This window comes from Saccopteryx leptura, chromosome 2 (genome assembly GCF_036850995.1).
Source record: "Saccopteryx leptura isolate mSacLep1 chromosome 2, mSacLep1_pri_phased_curated, whole genome shotgun sequence".
Lineage (NCBI taxonomy): Eukaryota > Metazoa > Chordata > Mammalia > Chiroptera > Emballonuridae > Saccopteryx > Saccopteryx leptura.
The window spans coordinates 37556582-37567984 of NC_089504.1; the positions used below are offsets into that span (position 1 = coordinate 37556582).

An 11403-nucleotide genomic window follows, 5' to 3' on the forward strand; every position below is an offset into this window, starting at 1 on the left:
AGAAGACAGCATTAAGTCCGGTCACTATACCCCAATAGTAACAGAAGCATGGGCTCACTTACTACAATTTTCCATCCTGTATTATGATAACACTCCCCCATATTGCGTTACAGCTGGCTGTAATTAGATTAAGTAGATTGTCAAAGAACTGAAATTCTTCCTTCAGTTGAGGAATCACAGATAGAGGCAATAACATTTTCTTGACTTTGCCAGGCATACAGTGGGATGTTCACTAAAACACAACCTTTCCCATTAAAATGTAAACTCCATGGAGCAAGGACATTGTCTAGTGTTTTCATCACTGTATCTCCAGTGTCTCATTCAGTAGATGACCGATACATATTTTATTAATGAACAGTTAATAAATAGTAGATGAAGACAATACACAGAAAAAAGTTAATATTTATATTCTACAATGTCTGGTTTTTTATTTTATTTTATTTATTTATTTTAGAGAGGAGAGAGAGAGACAGAGAGAGAGAGGAGAGAGAGACAGAGAGAGAGAGGAGAGAGAGACAGGGGGGAGGAGCTGGAAGCATCAACTCCCGTATGTGCCTTGACCAGATAAGCCCAGGGTTTCGAACCAGCGACCTCAGCATTTCCAGGTCGACGCTTTATCCACTGCGCCACCACAGATCAGGCAAAGATTTCTTTCCTTTTTTTTTTTTAATAACTTCTTTTTTTTAATTAATTATTTATTTATTCATTAATTTTAGAAAGGAGAGAGAGGAAGAGAGAGAGAGAGAGGAGAGAGACAGAGGGAGAAGGGGGGAGGAACAGGAAGCATCAACTCCCATATGTGCCTTGACCAGGCAAGCCCAGGGTTTTGAACCGGCGACCTCAGCATCCAGGTCGACGCTTTACCCACTGCACCACCACAGGTCAGGCCAAAGATTTCTTATGTAGGGCACAAAAAGCACTACCACATGCAAAAAGGAAAAAATTCAATTTCACAAAATTTTAAAACTTCTCTTCAAAAGACACCATAAAGCAGTGGTTCTCAAAGTGTGTGCCCTAGAAGATTTCCAGGTGCGCCCTATGGTATTCCAGAGAAATATGTGCCTGTTGGGGACCAAAAAACCAACAGGGTTTTGGAGTTCAGATTTTTGGGGGACAGAAGTGAGGGGAATTGGCTATAAGCTGACAATCTGCCAAACCCCCCACTTCACTTGCCTGATTAGGTTGCAAAAGGCTGTTAAGCTGTGGTGCTGTATTGTTTACACTACCCATGTTCCCCGGAAAGACTGAGGCAAGTTTCTTCTATCCTTTGTTTGGTGTAAAGTTAAGATGATATGTATGAATGAAAAAACTTAAAACATTCATGCTGGGACCTGCCGAATTTACTAAATCTTACTAAGAATGTATCTATCTATATATAAAAAGATAACTTTTTTGTCATTTTTTAAATTTTTTAACCCCTCTTTTTTACAAATTCTAAAAAACATAACTCAAAAAAATGTTACATAAAAATGTTTTTTAATGTCAGAATAAATTTAATTTTGTCATATTTATTTCATTTAATTACCATAAAAAGCATGCTTGGACTTTATTTTTTTAATTTAACATTTGACTTAATTATTATAACATATTTCTCAGAAGTTTGTATATAGTGTGCCTACAATTATTTGTAGGATTTTAAACGTGCCCCAACTTCAAAAAGTTTGAGAACCACTGCCATAAAGAAAACAAAAAGGCGCCTGACCAGGCAGTGACACAGTGGATGGAGCGTCAACCTGGAACTTTGAGGACCCAGGTTCAAAATCCCAAGGTCACCAGCTTGAGCACGGTCTCATCCAGCTTGAGCACAGGCTCACCAGCTTGAGTTCTGGTCATCATAGACATGACCCCATGGTTGCTGGCTTGAGCCCAAAGGTCATGGATTTGAAGCCCAAGGTTGCTGGCCTGAGCAAGGGGTCACTGGCTCAGCTGGAACCCCCAGGTCAAGGCATGTATGAGAAAGCAATTGATGAACAACTGAAGTGCCGCAACTATCAGTTTCTTATCTTCTCTTTCCCTGTCTGTCTCTCTCTCTCGAGAAAGAAAAAAAAAAAAAAAAAAAAGCAATACAGAAGAGGCCATGTTGTAACTGAGATGTTAATTTTAAAAAAAATAATTAAAAATAAAAAGCTGTCCTGTGGTGGTACAGTGGGTAGAGTGTCAGCCTAGAATGCTGAGGTTGTTGGTTCAAAATCCTGGGCTTGCCTGGTCAAGGCTCATACAACAAGCAATCAATGAACAACTGAAGTGAAGCAACTATGAGTTAATAGTTCTTGTTCAACACCCCTCCCCTGTAAAATAAATAAATAAAATCTTTTTTTAAATAAAAGCCAAGCCACAGACTGGGGAGAAATACTTTTAATTCATATACTCACAAAGGACTGTATCCGGAATATATAAAGAACTTTTACAATGCAATAACAAGAAGCCAAACATTCCAATGTCTTGAACGAACAAAAGACTTAAATAGACTCAACCAAAAATGAGATATTGATGGAAATAAGCACATAAAAAGATGTTCAATATTATTACTCACTGGGGAAATGCAAATTAGAACCACAATGAAATACAAGCACACAACTGCTAGAATGATGTTTTAAAAACCTGACAACACGAAATGCTGCTGAGGATGCAGAGGAACTAGAACTCTCATATGACGCCGGTAAAGCATTAAACTGTACAGCCACCGGGAAACAGTTTGGTGGGTTTTTTTTTCTTTTTCAAATTAAACATTCACTTACCATAAATCCTAAGATTTCACACCTATGTATCATATTTATCCACGGTAAATGCAAACATATGTTGACAAAATGACTTGTCTGTGAATGTTCACAGCAGCTTCCAAAATGTAGAAAACAACCTAAATATCCATCAGCAGCTGAATGGATAAACTAACTGTGGTCTAGACAACAGTGGAAAACTACTTGGCAATAAAAAAAGGATGAATTATTGATATACACAGAAACATGGATGAATATCAAAATGTTTATGCTAAATTAAAGAAGCCAAACACAGGATCCATACTCTATGATTCCATTTATATGAAGCTCTACAATGGGCAGAACTAATCTACAGTGATAAGAAATCTGAGCAGTGAACGTCTGTGGTGGGGTCAGGCCAGGCTAACAGCAGGGGGAATTAGGTGATGACTGAAATGTTCTTCTATATATTGACTAGGGAGATGGTTACACTAGTATAAACACCTGCAGAAACTCAATAAACTATATACTTAAAGTGGTCTCATTTGACTTGTATGTAAATTATATTTCAATAAAATTAAACAATTATTTTGCAAGAATTAAGGAGTAATTTAAGTCTTGTTATCAATAGTAGCTGGCCAACAATCATTACAGAGGTTAATCAGTCCGTCAGTAGTTAACAGGATCATCCTTGAGTCACCAATCTTCTGAAACATAGCAAAGGAATGGATTCTCTGTCCAGTAGAAATGGAGGTTAGGGAATCTGTTTCCCAAGTCACAGGAGATAGAGTGTGAATTTGCACACCCTCTCATGATGAACTCAAGTTAATTTTTTTTTAATCAGGCCTAAGCTATACTGATTTGGGGAAAGTGATTTTTATCAGAAAGTTAATGCTTCAAAAGTAAAGAATTCCCACAGTGGGAAAACAGAACACTTCTAGTACATACTCTGATGGGGCCTGGACTACCCAAAGAGGGCAAAAAATCATCTGGCGTGTGTACTGGCAGGAACACAGGTGTGCGCGTGCGCACACACACACATGAGCACGTGTGTACACACATTCATCCAGACATACGATGGGCAGAAACGCTCTCTGGCCACGCTCTACATGAGCAGGTTGTTATGATAGCCAGATTTTTTTTAATCAGGTTCTTATTTGTGTAACTTTTTTTTTTTTTTTTTGCATTTTTCTGAAGCTGGAAACAGGGAGAGACAGTCAGACAGACTCCCGCATGCGCCCGAGCAGGATCCACCCAGCACGCCCACCAGGGGCGATGCTCTGCCCACCAGGGGGCGATGCTCTGCCCATCCTGGGCATCGCCATGTTGCGACCAGAGCCACTCTAGCGCCTGAGGCAGAGGCCACAGAGCCATCCCCAGCGCCCGGGCTATCTTTGCTCCAATGGAGCCTTGGCTGCGGGAGGGGAAGAGAGAGACAGAGAGGAAAGCGCGGCGGAGGGGTGGAGAAGCAAATGGGCGCTTCTCCTATGTGCCCTGGCCGGGAATCGAACCCGGGTCCTCCGCACGCTAGGCCGACGCTCTACCGCTGAGCCAACCGGCCAGGGCTTATTTGTGTAACTTGATGTACAAATGTTCATTATAATCACTTTTAAAATTGTCAGGCACTGGTAAAGCTTTCTGTGTAAACACAGGAGGAGAAAAAGCAAAGTAACACCTAATAACCATCCTCTATCTGCCTGCCCTACCTTATACTTCTCTCCTCCAACCTCCCCCCCCCCCCAATCTCCAGTAAGTGTAAAAACCACACCAAAGGGCTTGGGTTGGGCCAAAAGAAAGGTCTAGGATAAAGCTGCAGATAAGAAGCATGTGTGTGTGTGGTGGGGTGCTAACCAGGTGGTGGTGCAGTAGAGCAGCAGACTGGGACAGCATCACACTTTGAACCCAGGTTCAAAACCCCAAGGTCTCCGGCATGAGCACGGGTTCACCAGCTTGAAATCAGGGTCACTGGCTTGAGTATGGGCTCATAGACATGACCCCATGGTCACTGGCTTGAAGCCCAAGGTCACTGGCTTGAGCTCCAGGTCACTTGAGCAAGGGGTCACTTGCACCACCTCCAACCCCTGTCAAGGCACATATGAGAAAGCAATCAATGAACAGTTAAGGTGCCAGCGGTAGAGCGTCGGCCTAGCGTGCGGAGGACCCGGGTTCGATTCCCGGCCAGGGCACACAGGAGAAGCACCCATTTGCTTCTCCACCCCTCCGCCACACTTTCCTCTCTGTCTCTCTCTTCCCCTCCCGCAGCCAGGGCTCCACTGAAGCAAAGATGGCCCGGGCGCTGGGGATGGCTCTGTGGCCTCTGCCTCGGGCGCTAGAGTGGCTCTGGTCGCAACATGGCGATGCCCAGGATGGGCAGAGCATCGTCCCCTGGTGGGCAGAGCGTCGCCCCTGGTGGGCGTGCCGGGTGGATCCTGGTCGGGCGCATGCGGGAGTCTGTCTGACTGTCTCTTCCCGTTTCCAGCTTCAGAAAAATGAAAAACAACAACAACAACAAAAAAAAAACAGTTAAGGTGCCACAAGAAGAACTGATACTTCTCATCTCTCTCCCTTCCTATCTATCTGTCCCTCTCTCTGTCACAAAAAAAAAAAAATCAACCAGTGAGACCTGGCCCGTTGGCTCAGCGGTAGAGCATCAGCCTGGTATGTGGAAGTCCCAGGTTCGATTCTCAGTCAGGGCACACAGGAGAAGCAACCATCTGTTTCTTCGCCCCTCCCCCTTCTCTCTCTCTCTCTCTCTCTCTCTCTTTCTCTCTCTTCACCCCTTCTGCAGCTATGGCTTCAATGGTTGGAGCACTTTGGCCCTGGGCTCTGAATATGGCTCTATGGCCTCACCTTAGGCACTGAAATAGCTCAGTTGCCAAGCAACGGAGCAGTGGCCCCACATGAGAAGAGCGTCCCTCTATAAGAAGCTTGCTGAGTTGATCCCAGTTGGGGCACATGCAGGAGTCTGTCTCTGCCTCCCTGCCTCCTGCCTCGCCTCTCACTTAATTAAAAAAAAAAAGAATCAACCAGTGAATACATGAATGGGTAGAACAACAAATTGATGTTTCTCTCCCTATATATAAAAATTAATAAAAATGTCTTTAAAAAAATAATTTGCGGGAGAGGTCACAAATTCACTGCACATTGTCTTTTGTAGTTTCCAGCATCGCTATGCCCGCTTCATGAGTACTCTGATGGCCTCTAGGTAATTAACTCTCCCACTCTGGGTACAGCCTTCCTGGGAGAGTAAAATCAAATGTTTCCTCTCCCTCAACAGAAGCCAAGGAATTTTCCTCGAGGCTCCTTCCCCCAGAACCTTTCTCCCTATGTCCAAACAGAGCCATCGTGGCACTGACTTAAGCTTGACATATCAAAGGATCTCCTGGGACTTGACGTCTTAGATGAGTGGTTGGAGAAGCAAAGAAATGGTTTGCAAGGGAGCCTGGCAAGGCAGTTGAGCAGTTCCTCCTCTATCTGTCAGTTTCAAGCCGGGTTCCTTAGGTTTCCCTTCCATCCTGTGAGGCTCTGCTAAGTGGAAAAATAAATGTTTTAAGTATCCCCTTTCTCCCCTATCCCCTTTCCTTTCTCAATCCCCCTCATTAGAGTCAACATCCGTTACCAATTGTGGTGTGTTCTCTTCCAGACAATTTCTATACACTTCATTCTTGTTTTTTTTTAAAAAGCACGTATGTATACAATAAATAGGATTGTATTAAACATTGTTATGCAACATTTTATGAAAGTTGATCTTCTATTTCTTTTGTATCTTCTCACCATCCCTGATTAAAACTGTACACACAAAAATCCAGCCAAAATTGGATTCTATGAGTAAGGTGGGACTCAGTTAACCTCACTATTATACAGCCTATTAATTACTCATAATAGGATGGATTTGTACTCAAGTTCAGTGGAACAATGAAGATTCTAAAGAATGGTAACAATGTGTCAGGCTGAGAACTTCTTTTAGGCAATATGAAAAAGGTTTTTGAGCAGGTAAATGTCAAGATGAAGACAATGTTTCATGAAGAATACCATGGCAACAATGTATATGATATAGACCAGAAGGAGAGATTTGACAGCAGAGAGACCTTCAGTGGCTAATAGAGAATAGTAGAGCTGAAGAAATAGAATTCTGGGCTTCTGTCGTGGCCAGTGAAATTGGGAGAAAGTTTTACAGAATTATAAGAAGGTAGACTAGTGAAGTGGAAAAAACAAATGATTGGAATTAGAAGAGCTAGATCTGAATTCCAACTCTGAAATTTATTAGCCATGTGACCTTTTGGCAAGGCACTTCCCTGCTCCCTATCTCAGTCTACCTGTCAATAAAATTAAGAACCTGGACTATTGGGGCCTCAGATTATTTTTCATAAGAACCACCCCCTCCAAAAAAAAAAAATTTTACAAAACAAGATTATTCTGGTTGAAGCCTGGCTAAGGGGTTCAGAGCACCAACTATCCTTAATGTCACCTCTCCGCTGCCCGAGGCACTCTTGAGGAATCTCCAGAGGAATAGGGAACAACAACATTTGAGAAATCTCTAAAGACTCTACTACCAAGTACTCTGATACTTAATGTCACAAGGAAGGTGAAATTGGCAGAGGTGCCTAGGAAAATAGCAATGACTTTAATAGTTGCCACAAAATCATATAATAGAGAAGATGAATTGGCTTCTAACAAATTTGCCTGCTTCTCCTTATAGGCCAAACCCAAGTTATGTCCAAAATCTCATCCAAACTTTGTGTAAATGGTAATCTAACCTCTCTATCAGCGGTTCTCGACCTATGGGTCGCAACCCCGGTGGGGTCGCCTAAAGCTATTGGAAAATACATAATGCATATCAGGTCTTTACATTCCAAATCATAACTGTAGCAAAATTACAGTTATGAAGTAGCCACCAAAGTTATTTTTTGGTTTGGGGTCACCGCAACATGAGGAACTGTATTGCGGGGTCACGGCATTAGAAAGGTTGAGAACCACTGCTCTATATAAACAGTTCAGTCACAAATAATTCACTGCCTAATGATTCAGCTCATTTCAATTTGAGGTCCTCTAACTATTCAAACGTTCTTCCTTATTAAGCTAAATCTTTCCCCATCGCTGTCATTTAAAATAAAGGTCTGTATTCCACCTTTGGAACTAAACCAAATAAATCTAACCCCTCTCCCACAGGACAGTCTTTCTTTCAACTGTTCAAAAAGAGCTGTTGACTCCGCCTTATTACCCTTTATTCTCCCTTGCTCTGGCTGCCATGAATGTTCTGTGGAGGCAGCCTGCTCTGGTTTGGGATCAGTTCATTATTTTCTAAGCATCTAAATGCAAGCAGATGTTCATTCACTCATGACTTTAAAGACTTTAATCAAACAAGATGATCTGCCTTAAAATAAATGTCTAGCTTCATAATGAAATATAAGTAGAACCCAAATTCATTATATATTAACTATTCTTTTCTTGCTGAATATGAGCTGCTCCCAATGTATCAGGAGTAGACTGACTGCTAAATCTTTGACCTAAAGCAAATTGCGAAAACATCTAGCCAGGTATCCAAAGAAATCCAAGACTCAAGGTCCAATGAAGCAAATAGAAAAACTCTAGAGCTCATAATCTTATCAACTCTCAGGGGAATATAATTCTTACCAGTTCAGAACTCAGTTATCACTGAGGTAACATGGAATATCAATGTATTGATAAAACAGCTTCATTCACCATTCTTCATCCTACCCATTCCATATTCCACTACCAGGTCTGCAAAATCAGGGTCTGCTGACTGGGCCTAGGTATCTGCCATTCTGGGCTGTTTGAGAATAGGGAGTAGTATGACTGAGTCCCTAAGGAGAAAGCAAGCAGGCACAGCCACCATCTGTGATGCCTTGTGGGATCGCTGAGCCCTTATGGTTTCCTGTGCTCCAGTTGTCCTGGTAACCTGAGGCCTCCCTATTTGTGTTGGCATCCTGAGGCCAAGAGCGGAAGCGAAGCTGGAGCACCAGGAAGACTTGCAGGAAAAAAATGTGGGTAATACAGCAGTTATGCCACAGGAGGGTCAAATCTAGGGCATAAAAATTACCGTTTGGGGAGCAGCTGGGGGTGCCGTCTTATAAAAATTTGATTTCCAGATTCCATTTCTAGCCTTTTTGATTCAGTAGAACTAGGATGAGAAGAGGAACCTGCAATTTTAAGGGGCAACCTCTTACCAAGTAAGACAAAGACCACACTTTTGAAAATCCAGGCTAAGCAAACAAATCAGCAATTGGGGAGAAAAAGTATAACCATCTATCAATTTCAGAAGGGTGATATTCTAGAATAGTAGTTCTCAACAAGGGGTGATGGTGGGGACATTTTACCCTCCAGAGCATGTTTAGCAATGTCTGGAGATATTTTGCATGGTCACAACTAAGAGGGCTTCTGACATCTTAGTGGGTAGAGGCCAGGGATGCTGCTAAACATCCTACAGTATATAGGATAGCCCCCCCCCCCCAACAAAAAATTATCCAGCCTGCAGCGTTAGTGCCATGGCTGAGAGAATATTCTGCCCTTCGACTCCATCACCCGCAATCCACAGAAATCAACGTTACACACACGGTTTTATATCACAGTACAGAGACTTATGAGAGATGCCCTGGGAAAAATGAGAGTCTCAAAATGACTTTTTTTTTTTTTTTTACTTTTTTATTTATTTATTTTTTACAGAGACAGAGAGTGAGTCAGAGAGAGGGATAGACAGGGACACACAGACAGGAACGGAGAGATATGAGAAGCATCAATCATTAGTTTTCCATTGCGCGTTGATTGCTCTCTCATATGTGCCTTGACCACGGGCCTTCAGCAGACCGAGTAACCCCTTGCTGGAGCCAGAGACCTTGGGCTCAAGCTGGTGGGCTTCTGCTCAAACCAGATGAGTCCATGCTCAAGCTGGTGACCTCGGGGTCTCGAACCTGGGTCCTCTGCATCCCAGTCCGACGCTCTATCCACTGCGCCACCGCCTGGTCAGGCTCAAAATGACTTTTAAAAAATAGTGAATGTTGTTAAAGACATGGCTAAGGACATTAGAAGAATAGACAACAAAGGCAGGCAGGTATGGGCAACAATGGTGAGTAGAAAAAGGACTCACGGTGCATGAGGCACCAGGTGACAACAGTGGGAGTGAATGCAGCTCCCTCCGCAGATGCAGCCTATTCATGGGTAGAAGGCTGGTAAAGAGATGATAAATGTGTTAAAGTAACAACTAAGCAAAAAAAATAAAAATAAAAAAATTGAAAGACAAATGGATAAAGGAACTGTGAAGAAGTAGCTTTAGGGTTTGTCAAACATAGATCTGGAATAAAAAAAATGTTAGGGAAACTTCTGCAAAATGAATGCCAAAGACTTCAGCAATGAGAAAAAAAAAAAAAGAAAATGAAAGGACTCCTAAAAGGAGGTCAAGAATGATGTGGAAAGAAGAATAAAAGTTATTTATGACCTTCTTGCTGTAATCACCTCCCAAGAAAGATGGGTTCAGAAACAGTTCCTTGGTTTTACTGAGCAGAGATAATGTAAGGGAAGAGGAGTTGGGAAAGCATGAGCACACCTAAGAGCTCTTCCATGAGGGGAAGAGGGCAGAAGGAATGCAGGAGGAAGGCACAAGGAGGACAGTTGTTTGTGAGAAAGAGGAGAAAAGAGAAGGGAGAGATTTGGCAGTCACTGTAAGGAGAGGGACTTTAGGAACTCTTTCTTTTAGGGAAAGAAAAAGATTAAATGAGGAATTTTTTTAAGTTTTGCTTTGAGTTATGGAAGATGAGATAAAACCACCTTCTACCCCTTCTAAGAAAACTTCAATAAAAACTGACATTACTGCCCTGGCCAGATAGATCAGCTGGTCAGAGCATCATCCTGAAATGCAAAGGCTATGGGTTTGATCCGGGTTTGATCCCGGGTCAGGGTACATACAGGATCAGATCGACCTTTCTGCCTCTCTCACTTTTCCTCTCGCTAAAATCAATCAATAAATATTAAAACAAAACAACAAAAAAACCTGACATTACTATCAGGACTCCAGGGGTTGAGTTTGTGTTTTTTCTCAATTGTAACATGTAAGACACGCCTTCAAACAGATTAAGGAGCCCAGTTATGCCTGTTTTTACTGTGTTTGAGGTGATCATAAGATTTTTTGGAATAACCTAAAGACAGCCATGTGACAAGGAGGTAAGTTCCAAAGGTTTTTTTTTGTAAATTATTTTTATTTATTTATTCATTTTAGAGGGGGGAGAGAGAGAAAGAGAGAGAGAGAGAGAGAGAGAGAGAGAGAGAGAGAAGGAGGGGAGGAGCAGGAAGCTTCAACTCCCATATGTGCCTTGACTGGGCAAGCCCAGGGTTTTGAACCGGCGACCTCAGTATTCCAGGTCGACGCTTTTGTCCACTGCGCCACCACAGGTCAGGCAGTTCCAAAGTTTTAAGAGCTGGCTAACACAAGAGGCACTTGCCTCATCTGGTTATTTACATTTAAATTAAATAAAATTAGAATTCCATTTCTTAGTCATATTAGCTACATTTCCAGTGCTCAATAGCCACAATTGGTTGGTGGCTAATGACTAGACAGGACAAGTAGAGAACATTTCCATCACTGCAAAAAGTTCTACTGGATAGTACTGAAGGGGGGGAGGGAGCTTAGAAAAATAAGCTAGCAAAAAACAAACCCTTTTTAATCTTTAAAAAGCTGCCAAATTAATAAATAAAT

General features: G+C 42.2%; 1 long non-coding RNA gene across 1 annotated transcript; it reads left to right on the forward strand.

The window, feature by feature from the left end:
* Nucleotides 1-4470: 4470 nt before the first annotated feature.
* LOC136392972 (uncharacterized) lies at nucleotides 4471-5309 on the forward strand. The gene is made up of 2 exons (XR_010749012.1): nucleotides 4471-4819; nucleotides 5225-5309. It is a non-coding gene; the product is annotated as an uncharacterized lncRNA (long non-coding RNA).
* Nucleotides 5310-11403: the final 6094 nt, after the last annotated feature.